Here is a 17983-nt window from a genome sequence, read left to right on the forward strand (position 1 = left end):
GCATGTTACTTTGTTAGTTTAGGAGCATTAAAAATGTATAACATTGAGCTTGTTCTGCTCATAAAATGATCCTCTTTGGCATATTAAAATTTAACGTATAGTTTATTCAGGCAGTAATTACACTTTTACTAATTGAATTTACCTTTAAATATTTCAGTTTTGTAATAAATTGAGCTACAAGATACTGAGCCTCAAGGTGTTTGTATTCAATGGCATTTGAGAAATAGGCAAAACCTTGAGAACAGAAGAAATCACCAGCATTGGAATAAAATGGGAAAAGGTCTCGTTTTTTGGCATTTTCTAATACCTATAATAAGGACAAGAACCTAAGTAATATGCAACATGGTCCTTCACTTTATAAGTCTCCTTGACATACATTACTTTGATTTTCACAACAAAAGTAGAAAAAGGTGTTTGCATTTAAAAATAAGGAAAAGGGGACAAACCATGAGAGACGATGGAGTCTGAAAAACAAACTGAGGGTTCTAGAGGGGAGGGGGTGGGGGGATGGGTTAGCCTGGTGATGGGTATTAAAGAGGGCACGTTCTGCGTGGAGCACTGGGTGTTATGCACAAACAATGAATCATGGAACACTACATCAAGAACTAATGATGTAACGTATGGTGATTAACATAACAATAAAAATAAAAACAAAAAGGAAAAGGTCACTCAGAAAAGCTGAGCAACTTGCCCATGGTCACACAGGAATAGCAGAGCTCAGGCTTGTCTTCGGGCCCCAAATGCCACACTCACTCACCGTCAGAGAGATTCCCTGACCAAATGTCCATCAGCAGATAAATGGATTGACAAAATGTGATAATGTTCATACAATGGACTATCATTCGGCCTCCAAAAGAATCAAATTCTTATACAGGCTACAACATGGGTGAAACTTGAGAACAGTATGCTAAGGGAAATAAGCCAGACACAAATAGTTAAATATTGCATGACTGCACTCAAATGCAGAGGAAGAAGAATGGAGGTTGCCCTGGGCTAGGGAGGGGTGGGGGAGGAGTTTTTGTTTAACAGAGACAGAGTTTCCGTTTGGGATGATGAGAAAGGTTGCCACAACACTGAATTAATGCCCCTGAATCGTACATTTAAAAATGGTTAAAACGGTAACCCACAAAAGTTTCCTTGAATGTAATTTTTGCTCCCAAGGGATCCGTCAGCTCTTCCTTTCAACCCTTCCTGCTTCTTCCACATCCTCCATTTCTTATTCACACAGGGAGAACCAAAGCTTGGCCCTGGCTACTGCAAGATTTTGTTATGAACCACCCTAAACCAATTTGATACCTTCCGTAGATAGTTGAGGGCCATGCTCTCATTCCCAAGGGGGATGTTACAATAAACACAACTTTCAGGCCGGACTCTCTCGTGCATACAAATATTTATTAGCAAGCTGGCCTCAAGCAAATGGTCTTTCCAATAAACAATGAAGTTGCAGCCTCTGACCTTGGAGGCACTGTGAGAACATATTGCATGGAGATATGGCAATATTGTGGCAGTGGATTAGGAGTCAGGCTTTGAAATTCCCAGTAGTGGTTATAAATAGAACTGGCTTAGAATCTTGGGGTGCTATTCCAAAGAACACATGCTACCATTGGACTTGGTAAATTTATGCCCATGCAGGGCAGGGTGGGTTCCTGTAGGACATTTTGGCCAATATATGGATTTCAAACCCTACTTGTTTCAAAGAAAACCATTTCTAACATCCATCATGCTAATTAGCAAAGCCTCTGGTGTTGATAAGAGAAAAACAGCTGCAAGTCTTGCTATCGCTGCCCAGAGAGTGTGGTTTCCGCTTGAGGGCTTTCAAATATCAACTACCCCACCACTGAAGTATGTATTCCCTGATCAAGATTCTTCACAGGGTGGGGCGCCTGGGTGGCTCAGTTGGTTAAGCGACTGCCTTCGGCTCAGGTCATGATCCTGGAGTCCCGGGATCGAGTCCCGCATCGAGTCCCGCATCGGGCTCCCTGCTCGGCGGGGAGTCTGCTTCTCCCTCTGACCCTCTTCCCTCTTGTGCTCTCTCTCATTCTATCTCTCTCAGATAAATAAAATCTTTAAAAAAAAAAAAAAAAAGATTCTTCACAGGGTGACTAATCACCCCCGCTCCCCGAATTCTGATCAAAAGGATAGCTCCCCATTAGGGTTGGCAGATAAAACATATAGTACTTGGGACATACTTCTACTAGGAAATATTTGGTATTTGTCGGAAAGTAACATTTAACTCTGTGTTCTGTATTTTTATTTGCTAAATTTGGCAACTCTGCTCACACTCTACACTGAAGTATTTTGAAATAAACTACAGAAAATATGACCTATACCTTTTGTAGGAAAAAAATATTTTCAAGTTAATGTTTCCCTGCTTTGTGAGTATTTCCCAGCCTGAAGGCTCCGGCTATGGCAGGCAGACAGGTCTGAGCAGGTGTAACGATAAGCTACTGGTTTTAAAAATCCACGGAAGTGAAGGAGGGGTTCCTGGTCTCTCCATGGTCCTTCACTCTCCATCCTTTGGCACAGAGATCAGAATTCAGCAAGACTCAAAAGAAGTCCCGAATCTCTTTTCTGTATGTGTGTGAAATGATACGGCCCCCGGATGCAGAAAAAGTGTCCTTATGCTCTTACATTTGATACAGCACTGCTTGCTCCTGGTGGACAGGAATTACAATGATCTGATATTCTAGGTGGTTTCACATTAAAATCTCTTCCCTGCATAGAGGGATTTAGAATTCACTGGTAGAGGGTGGGTAGGGAGAGGAATAATAAAGACAGGATAATAGCACCTTAGCTGAAAGATTTTAATCATTCTAAAATAAAATGAATATAAGTTTTGCCCCTAAAATGAGTTTTAGTTTTTAGAATTTTTCTCATTTTCATTTTTACTATTAGTTGGGGGTTGGGGAGGGGTAATGCTCGGGGCAAAGATGAAACATTGTCCCCTACCTCGTTCCTTAAGGATTTGAGGAAAAGACAGGAGGGAGACCTTTTCATTGCTAGTTGGGGATTAAAGGAGTCTTTCCAAATGCTCAGAGAAGGTAAATGGTTTTTTTAAAAAAAAAAGGCTGTGCCCCCAGATCTGGCCCCTGTACTCCAGAGATTCCGGGAAAGGTCACGGAGCAGGTCAGACCCCCCACAGGGTGCTCGGGCAGGCCCCGCTCCCACCACCTCAGGCCCAGCAGCTGCAGCTTAATAAAAGGTGTGATTGCCATGGCAACCTCAGTAACACTTTCAAATAGATGGCCAATTATTATTCACTCATTTACTGTTTATTGTAGTGATGCCAATCACAATGAACTCCAGGAGTGTATTAATGGAGATGTGATCTGAGCCTGGGGGGGCCCCCCTGAGGGGACCGGCATTGTGATGCCTCATTCATTAGCATAGTGCGTTCAAGGTGGGTGGGCAGCCAGCCACTCCCTCCCAACCCTCCTCGGCATCCTCTGCATCCCCTGCACAGCCCCCCGCGTGCTGGGCGGGCGAACCCTCCCAGGCCCCCTGCAGGGACACAACCAAGGACTCCCTCCCCCGCAGAAAGTCCCCAGTGCACGCTCGCATCTGAAGACAGGCAGGGGGAGAGGGCGCTGGCTCGGCCCCAGGAGTTTTATTCTTCTCACCTTCTCTCTGGACCCTTTCCCCATTTCAAATTCTATAAACAAATACACAGAGCTGGTTAAGCCTCGGCCAAGCCCTTGGGGGGTGGCCGGAGGTGTACCGGACTGTTTCCTCATCTGGAGGGCTTGGAAGGTGATGTTCCCGGGTACCAGGAGGGGAAAATGTAGGTAGTGCTCCTCCTCTTATGAAGGCTATGCCCCTGTTCCAGAGCCTGCTCTGAGGCAGAGGTTACAAGAAGACAAAGTCCATCCTTGGTTTCTTGGATGGATTACAGCAAGCCTTCCCAGAGAAGGTAAGAAAGAGGGGTCGTTGGAGACACGGGAAGTAGAGGAATTTCTAAGACTTGTCAGGGGAGAGGGTCTCGGAGGGAATGGCTTATTGTGTCCGCAGAACCTCAGCAAGATAACCCTCCTAATCCTAATCTGTTACAAAGGCAACACAAGCACCCCACCCCCCCACTCCAGGGTCATGTAGGTCTGGTAATGGTGAGGTTAATGGCACCAGTGGGGACCGAAGACCAATGCCTGCTCAGTGTAGGACCTTAGCCCAAGACAAAGGGTCGGGAAGAATCTCTGCCAACCTGTGGGAGGGGACCGCAAGGTCAGATCTCATTTACTTCAAAAAGTAAATAGAGTAGTATGCCATTCCTTGTACCTGAGAGTACATGGGAAAATCCAGATTTACTACACAGACTGGCAGCTCGTTACCAGGGAGACACCCGCCCCAAGGCAGCCTGTTCTTCCAGGGGGCAGCTCATTCTTGCCCTGCCCGCTCACGTCGGGGGTCCTGAGGCTCCAAGCCCCACCCTGACTGCTGCAGCACCTCCTACTCACTGTGCCAGTCGGGACCAAAGACAGACGAGGGTGGGAAGGTGTGAGGTGACTCACTTGCTTTTGCTCGTCTCTGCCTCTGCCCATGCTCAGGATGTGGGGGCAGTGCGAGAGAAAAAAAAGTATCCTGACACTCGTTAGAACGAGGAGGAAGACTTTAATCAGGACCATCAGGATAGTGGAGAGAGACTCCAGTCTGAATCCAGCGCGGCCAAGTGGGAGGTACAGCCAAGGAGCAGAGTAAGGGGGTCAGCAGTAGGTAGAAAATTGCCAAGAGAGACATCACAGTGGGGGGGGGGGTGTTCTTGCTGAAGGCAGGCCTGGATGAGCAGATATTCGGGGGTGGGGGGCTCTCTCTAAACTGGCACAGCAGGATCCTGGCTGCAACTGGACTCTGCAAGGGCACGCTCAGAAGCCTAAGGTCATGGCCTAGTAGACAAGAACATGCAGAGGGGCCTGACCAAAGTTTGGTCAGGGGAGAGTCTTAGTCCACAGCCACTAGAAAGGAGCTGGGCACAAGGAGCTGGAAGGGCAGGAGGAGTTGCCCAGGGAGGGGCAAATCTTTGTTTGGGGACAAAATCAGGCAGCACTCAATGGGCAGCCAGCTAGGAAGAGTGTGGCTCTAAAGCAAAGCTCAGAAGGTTGAGGTGAAACCAGCAGGAGCACTTCCCTCCCCACTGCTGGGTTTAAGCTCCTGTCAGGGACCCTAATAGCCATCCTCAGGCATGTCAGATTGTCGGGCCCTAGGCCTTTCCTCAGAGAGGGGTGCAAATCCTACCTCCACTAGCGTGCTCTCTGGTGACCGCAGACATGCCCCCTTGCAAGCTCCTTTCTCTCTTCAGGGAGGAGAGGGTGATGATGTGACCACCCCCGGGGCACTGAGGGTTCGTCCTAACCGTGTTTATAAAGCCCAGGGAAAGCGCTCAGTGAATGTGAGCTCACCGTCCTCACCCCAGCCCTGGAGGACCGGAGGAGTGGAAGGTTCTTCCTATCTGCAGAAAAAGCCTGCAGCCCTCCTGGAGGTGGCACAAACACCTGCTCTCTGGAGGATGCTGTCCCTTGTGACTGGCATCTTACCCTTGGGCTGGCGCTTACTTCCACATCTGCACCTGGCCAGCCTTCACCCATCTGGACAATTCCTACCCCATCCGTCCCCACAGGAATTCCTGGGGAGCCAGGGTACATTCTCTAGCTGCTTCTTTCAGTGGTGGGGAGGTGCTCAGAGGGATGGGGAGTGGCAGGGCAACAGAGACCCCCAAGAGGCCAGAGACCTGCCACAATCACTGAGTAAGGCGACAGTGGGGCCAAGACCTGAGACAGGACTCCCGGCTCTCGGGCAAACGCTCCTGAAAGAATGAAACCGGGGGGTGGGGGGTAGGGGGGTCTGGAGGGGGTGTGCGTGGGCGTGGGTCTCACAAAGAGCAGTGCCCAGAAAGCAGACCCAGGTGGGAAGTGTGTAGGGGGGTAGCTCTGGTAGTTTGGCTAACTCCGCTCAAACCCATCTAGAACATTCTATGTGCCATACACTGACTGCACAAGACACTGGAAACACAAGGAGAAGACTCAGCCAGGAGTGCAAAAGAACAAATGACAATAATCTATAGGGTGGGGGCTATGGTAGAATCAGAAGCAAGGGCTATGGGAACAGCAAACAGAACTATTGATTCTGTCCCAGGGGGTCAGGAGAGGCCTCACAGGGGAAGGGAGTGTTCATTTTGCTGTTCAGAAGAGGGACTCTGACTTGCACGTGCAAAGCACAGGGGCTGCTTGGAAAGCTATGGCTCCAGCTGGGGACCCAGGCAAGCACCAGAAGACAGGGTGGGGAAGAAGGTACGCGAGAAAAGTGTGAGGACAGGGAAGCGTGGGGATGCTACTGCAGCAGTCCTAGCATGAGACAAGGCCACTACGGGTTGGAAGTCTAGCTCCCTGACTCACTAGCTGTGGGATGCCAGGCAGCCCCTTCAGCCTCACTGATCCCCAGGACCCCTGCTTGCAAAACGGGGATATTAGATCATCCCTCCTTTGTGGTTGTGAGAACAGAGAGCACAGGAGGAGCCCCCCAACACAGGGCCTGGCTTGCGTCATAGGCATTCAATAAACAGAGGGTCGCCTTCAGGCAAAGTCACAGGAAGGAGGTGTTTGAAGCAAAGGATGTAGAAGTGTCTAGCACATAGTAGGCACTCAAATATCTGTAGAGAGAATAGCAAATTAAATCCAGGAGAAGGGTAAAAAAGGAGTCCAAAGATGATCTGAAGCTTCTAGAATGATCTTGTGAAGGAAGACAGGAGGGAGTTGGTGGGGCTGCCTTGAGAACCCTCCCTCCTGCTCTCCTGACGTCTACCATCAATTCATCCCTGTGGTCGCAACCCTGGGAGGGGGCTGCGCCTAGCTGTATTTAGTTCCCTACACGTCTTGAAAAGGAAAGTGCATATAAACACAGGTATGATCCTTCAGTCTTCCACGGGCGGACGATCGTTCTGAGATCTGGTGAGAGGGGCTAGAAAGCAGAGTCATGTTCAGGAGGGAAGAGAACTCAAATTCATCACCTAGCTTCCAGGTGCCAGGCTCGGGGCCTTATCATATTAGTCCTCACAATAAACTTGTGTTTGGTCCTATTACCATCATCCACACTTCACTCAAGAGGAAAATAGGTCCCAGAGAAGCTAGGGGACCAGTCTAAGATCATACAGCTAGTTAGTAGGGAAGGCGGGAGCCAACCAGATTACCTAGCTTTAAAACCCTGGCTTTTTCCACCAGCCCCTTCTAAAGAGCCAGAGACTGAAAGAAAGAGAAAAAGGAGACAGTCTCAGTCAATTCCAGTTGCTATTAAAAAAAAAAAAAAAAAAAAATCAGACTCAATGGCTTATAAGCAACAGAAATGTTAGTTCTAGAGGTTGGGAAGTCTAAGGTCAAGATGCCAACACATCTGGTGTTTGGGGAGGGTCCACTTCCTGGTTCATTGACAGACTTCTACTGTATCCTCACATGGTGGAAGGGGCAGGGGAGCTTTCTAGAGTGCCTCAGAGAAGGGCACTAACCCTTCATGAGGGCTCCACCCTCATGACTTAATTACTTCCCAAGGGTTGAGATTCAACATATGAGTTTTGTGGGGACAGAAACATGCAGGCCACAGCAGACACTACGGCGGATGCTAGAAGTGTCCGAAAGACTGAAGAGGACATATGGGGTTGTACACTTAACGGCGGGTCGCATCCTCCAGCCTCGAAGGGGCCAGCATCTCCCAGTCCACTCACCCTCTCCTTGAATGGTAGCTGCTGGGCCGAGTCCTGCACTTTCTGTCTATGTCACTCTGCACCCTCTCCTCTTAGCTCATCCCCCAACCTCCTCTATTAAGTTGTCCCAGCACCCGTAGGAGGCTGGCCCTCTTCTCCGAACATCCGAATGAGCAATTAAGGCCACGGAGACTCAGTCAGACCCAGAGAGACCCAGTTCCCGAGGCCCCTCTTCTGTGAGCCTCCCCTTGACTGCATCGTCTGGAATAATTGTCACTGTGGGCTATGTACCGGACATTCTATAGAGCACGTTATAGAGATTTCCTCCTTTAATACCTCCAGCAACCCTGGGAGGTAGATTCTACTGATCCCACGTTAGAGAGTGACTGAGGCACAGAGAGGTTAAGTCACCTGCCCCACAGCCCACAGCCGGTAAGACACAATAAAGGAGACGATGAACAACCAGATGAAGAAGCACACGGGGGGAGCGGGCACTCTGGAAGGGTCCCAGGTGCAGCAGCTTCTGTCCCCATGGAGTTGGGGTGTGCCACCCTCCCAGCAGGTGGATGTGTTCATCAACTTGGGAGCTTTCTGAACTCTGTCCTTCAGGGCTTTGCATGATCCCTGACTAACTCCACAGCCCCTTTCCTCTCCCTGGAAGTGGGGGTGGGGCTGAAAGTTCTGGCCTTCAAATCATGCCATGGTCTTCCAGAAACTAGTTGCCATCTTGGGGCACCTAGGTGGCTTAGCTGGTTGAGCGGGCAACTCTTGATTTCAGCTTGGATCATGATCTCGGGGTTGTGGGATCGAGCCCCGCATCGGGCTCCGTGCTCACTGGGGAGTCTGCTTGAGGATTCTCTCTCCCTCTGCCCCTTCCCCCGACTCGCACACCCTCTCGCTCTAAAGTAAATAAATCTTAAAAAAAGAAACCAGTCACCATCCTGAAGCTATCTGGGGGCTCCCTGACACCAGTAGTCTCATTAGCATGCAAAGACATTTTTAGGACCCAGGACATTCCAAAGGATTTAGAAGCTCTGTCAGGAACCAGCATCAAAGAGCAAATATATTTAGATCACAGAATTCCACAACCATCATGAGTGAGGAGCTTAATAGGGCAGGAGGGCGCTGGAGCAGCACCATTGCAAGAGGGGTGATTGGGTCCCTGGAAGGAGGACCTCTTGAATTGGGTCCCTCGAGGCTGCCCATCCTCAAGGCGTAATCCTGAACAAGGCACTTAACTCCCTGAGCCTTATTTTCCTTCATTGGAAGAACAGAAATGATAATACTCTGCATAAGTCACAGGGTTTCATGGGGGACTTAATGGGATCATGGACATGAAACACTTTATAAACTGTAAAGTACCACACAAATAGGTTTAATTATAGAGGAGCTCATGCATGCCCACACACGTACATCCCTGGGCACCCATGCATTCACACACTCTTGCTCCAAGGAAAAATTAGCATGATGATGCAGCCCCCTGTGAAATCACATGCTGGGACCTCCCTACGCCATCGATTCTCCCTCTACCATTACCCACTTAGACTGAGTGGGTCCAGGAAGATTGAGGAGGGGCTGAAGAGTTTTTGAGGAGGAGCAGGTGGGGCTGGAGCCCAGACTGCTCAGCCCACACCTGCCCATTCTGCCTGGTGTTTGCTCTTATTGGCATCTCCTTAATGCACAACACCTGGGAACCATAGAAACCACCCAGCCCCTTGGGGAAAAAGTGCTTGGAAGAGCAGGGCCAGCCCTGGAGAGGTGGTTCCCATTCAGCAGCTTGCTTTGGATGCCTACGGTTCATGCACTGGTCTTCCATGCAACAAGCTTTAGTGAGCACCTACTACACCTGTGCAGAACTGCACTTCACGTTGGGGATCCAAGGACAAGTCAGTCCTGCCTCTGAGACACTTACAAAGGCAGCTACACAAGCAAGGCCAGGCCGTGTGCAACAGCAAGCACGCTCAGGAGTGGTGGGCACCTTTGTGCGGTGCAGTGTAGACTGGCCACGTTCTGCCGGACTGCTTGGGGGTCAAGAGGGCATAGGCAGGGGCCCAATCCCAAGAGGCCCTGAAGCCACGCTGAGGAGCTTGGACTTTATTCTGTGTGCAGTGGGGAGGCACTCAAGGGTATTAGAAATGGAAGGACATGGACTACGCAAATCTCTTTTCCTTTTTATGATTCCCCCCCACCCCATTTACTGTATTCCTCAAAACTGGAAAGTTACGTAAGTGTGCTAAGACCAGTGAAAGTTTGTGAAGTTATAGAAAGAAAACCTTCATAATTTCTCCCACCCCAGTTCTGTTACACCGCTATACAGGTGGTTCTCAAAGAGTGTTCCCTGGAACAGCAGCATGACCAACATCTGGGTGCTTGTTAGAAATGCCATCTGATTATGCCTAATACTGTAGTGTAGATTTGAAAGTTGCTGAGAGGGGTCTTAAAAGGGCTCATCACAATAAAAAAGTTTTAAATCTTACCACCCATTACCACATAGTTACATCTGTTGTAAAATGATCACCACATTATCAATGATGTTATACACCTGAAACTCAGGTTAGAGGTCCATCGATCTCAATTTTTTTAAAATGGGAAGAAAAAACGCAATCTGCTATAAACCGTTCCAGTGATCCTGAGGCTTACTAGGACTGAGACACCTGCCCCAGGCAGGAAATTTCTACACCTGCTCTCCATGTTCATCAAGCAACTTATGAACACACGCACCTCTACGCCACCATGTACTAATTGTTTTTTCAAAAATACATCCTACCTTTCACTAAGCAAGCTGCTTCTCTCATGGTGCTGTACTTCCTAGTCAGTTGATATGGAACTCATTCATTAAAGTGTGTGTATCATTTTCCAGTGTGTGGCTATGGTTTATTTAACCATTTGTCGTAGGATATTTAGGCTATTTGCAATTATATGGACACCTAAGAGAATGCTGCAATGGCCACTTCCATGCAGTATCATGTAAGGGTCTTTTTATTTCCACTGGCTTGCCAGAAGTGGGATTGCAAAAATCAAGGGTTATGGTGTTTACAATTTTGATATTACTACCTCACTTTTCCCTAGAACTGTAAGGATATACTTCCCATCAGTAAAATATAAGATGCTCGATCGTCACGGCCTCACCAGCACTTGATCTTGAGGTTCTTCAAATCTACATGTTTTTATTTTATTTTTTTCAAATCTACATTTTAGGAAGCTCACTATGGCAATTCCATGGAAAATCGATTTGATCCAACGGGGGAGTAGGGGCAGAACTGGGGACCAAGAGTCTAGTTGAATTTCTGGATTAGTCCAGGTAAGAGATAAAGGGCAGAGTTAAGAAAGTGACCAAGGGGATGGAGAGAAGGGGTCAGATTATCGCGGGCACTTTCACAGACTCATTTAAGCTCTGTAACCACCTGCTTTCCAAATGAGGAACCTGGAGAGCTTGTTGAGACATTGGGACTTGCCTACATGTCCTAGGATCACCAAATACTTCCTAACCCATCTACATCCCATTCTAAGGGAACCTGCCCCCCTAAACCCTCATCGGGTAAGTGGCACAAGACCCCACTTGTTAGAATGTGGAAGAGGGTCAGGAAAGCATCCTCCAGACTGAGGAGGTACTCTAAGACCAAAAAACAAAGCAAGCCCCTCCATACCATGTTCAGAGTTTTATTGAGAGTAACTTCCTGATGGAGGGGCAAAGTGGACAGATGACCCGGGTGGTACTTGGCCATTCTCTGCCCCCATCCCCCTCCCCCTCCGGACCATACCTCACAGCTTTTATGGAGTGAGGGGCATGGTGGTGAGGTCACAGGGTAATTATCTAAAGTGGGGCCTTCTGTGCACCAGCCACCTCTACCAGTTACCTAAAGTGGGGTGTTCTGTGCGCCACTTTAGGGAAAATGAGAACAAGCCTCCTTACATTCGGGTCAGGGCACACCTTAACCTCCACGGGGCCCAGAACACGTAGCCCTGTGGGAGGTCACTGTGGGGCAGGAACAGGATGGAAGGCCGAAGCTGGGGTCAGTGTTGTCAGCCCTCCTACCCTCCACCCCCAACATCTTTACGGCCCATACAATCTTTACACACCTTTCCTCTGTCAGGACCCTAGGGCCAGATAGTGGGAGGGGGGGACTTTTACCAGCACAGCCGCAATCGAGACAGCGATAGACTTGACCAGTACCACCCCTGGCTTTTCACCGGTCCTCGTTCTTGAGGGACCGGGCAATGGTGGCTCCAGCTACTTCTGCGGAGTAGGGGCGTAGACCAGGATTTGAGGAATGAAGTTGCTTCGCGCCCCACTGCAGGTCTTCCCAAGTACGAAGTTGAGTTCCCGTCCATGGTTTGACACTCATATAGTCTTAGCATCTTATTCCACATTTTGTGGGTCCGGTACACAAGGATAGAGAAAAAAATCACAGCATCCACTGAGCCCTCACAATAAAGCCGCATGAGGCACCATGGCATGGGGTGGGGAGAGATAATTTTGAGTTTCCTATAATCTGTTGTCATCGGCCAGGTCCCAGTAGATTTCCCCATGGGCCAAACCAGACTACTGAATGGGCTTTGAGCAGGCCTGATTACCCCCACCTTTTCTAATTCTCTCAAGATGGCAGGAATCTTGCCATGCCCCCACTCCCTGTGGGTTATATGGTTTTACATTTATTACTCTACGGGAACCAGCAGCTGTGTGGACTCTCGTTTTGGGTGACCCCCGATGACAGGTTTCACTACTCGGGTTATGCAACCCGAATTCACCTTAGTTAGATCCAGACCCTGTAAAATATCTCTGCCCAAAACACACTCGGGACGGGGGAAATATGCACTGGGAAACAGTGGGGAGGGAGCCTGCAGGTACGTAGGTAGAGACTGGTTTGTCTTGAGAGTTTGCCTCCCATAACCATCAACAGCCTTTTTGCCTCCCTGGTGTTTCGAAAATTCTCCATATATAAGTTGTGCATTCAGCTCCAGTGTCTATTAGAAACCAACACAGTCGGTTAGTGTGAGACCAATCAACGGTGAATTCCGCACAGGGCTTCCGATGGCCCCCTATTGTACAAACTAAAGGGCCACGTTGACCTAACCCCCAGTCTCTAGGGGTAGTGGTGTCCACCCCTGAGATTCCTCCATTAGGAGAGGGTCCTTTGGCAAAAAACCTGGCTTTTTTGAGCCTTCTTTCAAGTGAGTCACCTGCTTTCCCTTAAGCAACACCTTCCATAGGCTTAAGACTGAAGTGGGTTACCTAGATTTTCTCTCGGGGTCCCAGAGGACTTTGGATCTTCTCACCATTGTTTACGAGAGACCTCTCTGGGCCCCTTTTCCTCCAGTTTATGGTTGGCAGGATCCTTTGTTTTCCCGTTTTCCAACCCATCTGTTTCCCTTATGATGGATTCCTTCGATTCCACTTAAGTCAGCCACCATAGTGGCCACTGTAACTAGCCACAGGGGTGAGGACAGATACTCAAGTCCCGAACCATGTCCCCAGGGCTGACCATGAGATATGGTCTTTCCTACCAGAGGAAAGAAATTCTTTGCCTGGGCCTCTAAGATTCTGGGCATACATGGCAAGTTTCATCCCCAGTTCACACACAATTTCGCGTAGTTCTTCCATAGAGGTCCAGCCTAACAACAGAGATGGGGGGGGTGGGAGGGCACATCCCCCTCGCTAGACCAAGTTATCTCAATGCTACTGTTTCTCCAATCAATCAAATTCTCTAAGCCCCATACCTACAGCACGTAACCTTGGTTGCAAGGCAGGTGGAGTGCAACCGAGGTCAAGCCCAGCATCCCAAACCCATCCAACACAATCCCATCTCCCCCAGGACCCTCCAGTTGAAACACCCCCCACCTGCCTTTAAAGCGGCTGGGGAGCTGCACCAGTTCGGTGGCAGAACGTCCCTCAAGGTCATCCTCTGACCAGCGGGAACCTCCTCTTGGTCATTTCCAGGCTCACGAGTAGCCTGAGCCTTAGTTTGCATCAAAGAGTGTGGATAAATCTTTTTCCTCTTCTGGAATAATGTCCTCATCAGAGGAGTCATGTCCCAGCTCTCCCAAGATAGAATACACAGAAGCCTGCACCCGTGCGTCTTCGCCATGACCTCCAAGCGTTCCTCCTGCCATTGTGCCCCCCTGAACACTGTGTACTAGAGGAACGTGCGCCCCGCACATCCCTCTCCAAAGTAATGCTTCTCTCTCTCCTTGTTCCATCTCTCTCCTTACTCATAACTCCCTTTCTACAGCGTCTGTAGAGCTCAGATCAATGGCCAAGCTACTACTCTGAGAGCTTGTTCATTTCCCTTCCGCATTTCCTCTTCCCCACCACTTCCGATAGGACATCTAATAACCCCTTGGGCATTCTCGGGGCATCCCTGTATTCACACACTGGCCCGAAAGGCTCCAGAGGCCCGGCTGGGTCTCCCCACATGGCAGTGGCTGGCCAGCCAGGGATTCTGCCCCACAGCACCCTGTACCCGTGCTTGCCTCGGTCTCCTGCCTGGTCAGCCCACTGTCAGAAGGTGCAGGATGGTCCGTAAAGCATCTCCAGCCTGACAAGGCACTTCAGGACCGAAAAAACAAAGCAAACCACTCCACACTGTGCACACAGTCTTATGCAGGGTGACTTACAGTGAGAGAGCTGACAGACGATGATCCAGCTGGTACTCGGCCATTTTCCACAGCCCTTCTTTGTCCTGTCGGACCTTAGCCCCCAGCTTTTATGGAACGAGGGGCATGGTGGTGCAATCACAGGGTAGTTATCTAAAGTGGGGCCTTCTGTGCACCGGCAACCTCTACAAGTTACCTAAAGTGGATCCTTCTGTGCGCCACTTTAGGGAATATCAGAACGAGCCTTCCTGAGTTCCGGCCAGGGCACACATTACCCTCCACGGGGGCCGGAACAGGTAGCCCCTAGGTGGGGGTCACTGAAAGGCAAGAACTAGATGGAGCTCCAAAAATGTGGGTCAGCCCTCCTCCACCACTCTTGCACCAGCCGATGACAGGGTGGGTCTGCAACCTCCGAGACACTGATCCATAGAGTGCCTAGTGATCTATAGCCTGAGGGGTTAAAAAGAATCAGATTCTTCCTGGGGTTTGAGCAAAGACATTCAGAGGAAAACTGCCATTGGTGATAGTGGGTAGTAGAGCAGAAAGTTTGTGTAGAGACAAGGCTGGGAGGCACGGGTGCAACCAGTTGAAATTACAGGTGGGTAGAAATGGTGAGTAAGCAGCACAAGCTGACTGGAGAGAAAACAGAGCAGATGCACAGAGAAAAGCCAAAATGCTGAGAGAGAAAAACCAGGCTGCCCAAGGGAGACAAGAGACGCAGTTCCCAGGGGCTGCTGTGAACCCAGACTCACCTTCACCTTCATTCCTCACGGAGCCTCCGGCACTGAGGCCCCTCCCCTCCGGCACCTGTGACTCTCTGTCCTCAGCTGCCTCTTCCCCACCTCCCCCCACACGCTTGGGTGTCCTTCTAGGGATCTCTGCTCTGCACAACCACAGCTCGGGCAAGAACAGGCCACAGAGTCCATGAGCATTAGAGTTTAGATTTTCCAAATCTGAAGTTACTTGACTTCAAATGACAGCTATGCAAACCAACAAACCAACAAACCATAAAAAACATTAGCATGTCATTTCCAAAGTGCTTTCTAGCTACATGATCTAGTTTGATTTTGTCCCAGTGAGGAAATAGAAGCTCAGTGAAAGTGAATAGCTTCTCCAAGATCACACCATTAATAGAGGGGGCAGGGGGGCAATCCTGGGGTCCCAGGCATCCGATTGCAAAGTTCACCTGTGTCCCATCCGCCCTGCTGAGGTGGCACCCAGGGCCCCGGGACCTGTTGCCCCTTCGAGCTTCACTCCCTGACCTGCGTCCCCTCGGTCACCTGGCTATGGTTTTTACAATCCTTTGCTCCATGCTTCAGCTGAGGGGTGGGAGCCCCAGTTCAAATGGGGATTGTGGCAAACAGATCCAGATGTCCAACTCGTGATCCATGTCTGGATCCTGTGATGTGCCCTGAGGGGGTTAGCTAGAAGATTCTACCACTCAGGAGGGGTCTCCCCACAGAGGAGTTGGACTTGGGGGCTAAAGTCTCCATGCCTCCCTGGTTAAGCCCTTTCCTCAGTTAGATCTCGGTAAAGACACGTCTATTTTAACTTTGGAGTGAGTCATTAGCCTCCACCAAGACAGGAGCATGAATAGGTTTAAAAACTAAAAATAACTAACATTTATTGAAGGTTTATTATGCTTCAGGCATTGTGCTAAATTCTTTACACAAATTCATTTAAAACTCCCAATAACCCTACAAAGTGAGTATTATTATCCTCATTTCTCAGATAAGGAAACTGAAACTAGGAGAGGTTAATTAACTCGCCCGGGGAGACAGGGCTAATACGTGCTGGAACCTGGATTTGAACCCAGGCAGTCTGCCTTCACTAAGCCTGTCAGATCAGCCGGACCCTCTCACACGGTACAGACCCTGAGGACATGGATCCTGAGCGGGGGGGTGTCTGCTGCTGGGCCGAGGGGGCCGGGGGGGGGGGCACAGGGTCTGGTGCTCCTTGAGAGGACAGACCCGGCCCAGCGCCTTAGGGAGTCCTGAGTATCTTGGGACAGGCCAAGGGCACTGGGTGACAAACTTGGAGAGTAGGTCTATGGTTCCAAGAGGAGAAGGGAGGGAAGAAAGTGGTTTCCCGAGAAGACACAACAACCCTCCTTCAGACATTACTAGCTGGAGGCTAACTGCCATCCCTCCCAGACTTCCGTCATCCTATAGCTGCCTCAGGCCTGGTCTAGGGGACAAACAGCAGGTACTACGTGGCCAGGCAAAGCCCAGGAGCAAAACCTCCCCTCCGGCCCCCACCAACCGTCCTAGCCGCTTCCCAGAGGAGTCCCACTGTAGAATTCCCGGTCCTCACTGAGATGTGGCAGCCATGCACTCCCAGCACCTGGCTGGGGATCAGGAGCACCGGGCTAGACCCTAACCGCCCCCCGCAACAACTATGGAGCCTTGGCTAAGTCTGCTCTCCTCTCCGGCTTTGAGATTCCCCTTCAAAGCAAAACAAAGGCATTCAGATCCTGTGATGACCCTGCGGACTCCTTCCTGCCCGTTCCAAGTCTCCCGAAGAGACAGATCATCCGCTCTGGAGCCAGAAAGAGCCATGTTCAAGTCCAGCCCTGTCAACTTACAAGTTGTGTGACTCCAGGGAGTCACAGCCACCCCCGCACCTTACTTTCCTTCGCTGTGCAAACAGCATAGGTTGCTCTGTGTATGTCGCAGGCTTGCTTGGAGTAAGATCGTGCCTCTGAAAATGCTTTGAACTTGGTAAAGCCCTTCGTACATACAAGTGCCAAGTATCAAAATCTGTGATTTGTTCCTTCCTCAATCTCTCCTGGAGCCAATCTGCCAGCTCCACAAGGAACAGGATCCAGAAGGATGGCCTGGAGCCAACATCACCCTCTCCCCGGACCAAGCCCCCTCCAGACCCTCCCCCTGGGGGTGGGGGTGGGCGGAGTCCCAGCACAAAGCAGTGGCTCTCCTTTGCCGCGATTCCCCGCAGATCTCTACCACCCCTCCTCATCCCAATGTCACCTCGGGAAGTCAGATCTGCTCCCTGCACTGTAGTCACCTCCAAGTTGAACTTGGGGCCACGAGGGTGTATGACAGCAGGCACCCAGCCCCGTCTGCTCTGCAAAGCAGAAAGAGCTCACCGTACAACCATCTCGCGGTCCATTTGTCAAAGTTTGACGTCAATTTGCGGCCTTAGATTGGTTTTTGTTTCTCTGTACTTTGTTTTCTTTTTCGTGATGAATGGTTATTGTCAAGATGGCTTAGAAGAAGCGATAGGCAGGAGGTGGGGGCCAGGCCGGAGAGAGCACAGTGGTGGGTTTCTTGGTTGGGCTGTTGTTTACATTTCTTTTTCAGGGGAGAAAATGGAGTGGGAGGTACCTGAGGTCACAGCTGGGTCGTCCGAGATGCATCCCAGGGTCCTGTGGTAGCTGCCTGCTTCCTTCATCCAGGCCGAGAGACACGGAGACCCCTGCCCCTCTCTTTTCCCCAAAGTACATGCCTGGTCTGGGGGATAGGCGGTGTGTCACGGCTGTGGCGGCTGATGCTGTCAGCTGCAGATAAATACAACCAAAACAGACCCGGAAAATTATTTCCTCTTAATGGAAAAATTATCAGGCCCTGAGCAGCCTGATCTAAGGGCTTTTAGAAGTGCACAGAGAAATACACTTGAGTCTTCTCTCGGGCTCCTCTCTTCCCCACCATCCCTCTGGGGAGGGCTCCGCCAAAAATCATCATCTCCCAC

At 50.0% G+C, this 17983-nt stretch overlaps 1 long non-coding RNA gene across 1 annotated transcript; it reads left to right on the forward strand.

Moving 5' to 3' along the window:
• Positions 1-3430: 3430 nt before the first annotated feature.
• Positions 3431-17754, forward strand: LOC113915404. The gene is made up of 3 exons (XR_003517649.2): positions 3431-3910; positions 10880-10982; positions 17596-17754. It is a non-coding gene; the product is annotated as an uncharacterized LOC113915404 (long non-coding RNA).
• The last annotated feature ends 229 nt before the right edge of the window (positions 17755-17983 follow it).

Source organism: Zalophus californianus, chromosome 11 (genome assembly GCF_009762305.2).
Source record: "Zalophus californianus isolate mZalCal1 chromosome 11, mZalCal1.pri.v2, whole genome shotgun sequence".
Taxonomy (NCBI): domain Eukaryota; kingdom Metazoa; phylum Chordata; class Mammalia; order Carnivora; family Otariidae; genus Zalophus; species Zalophus californianus.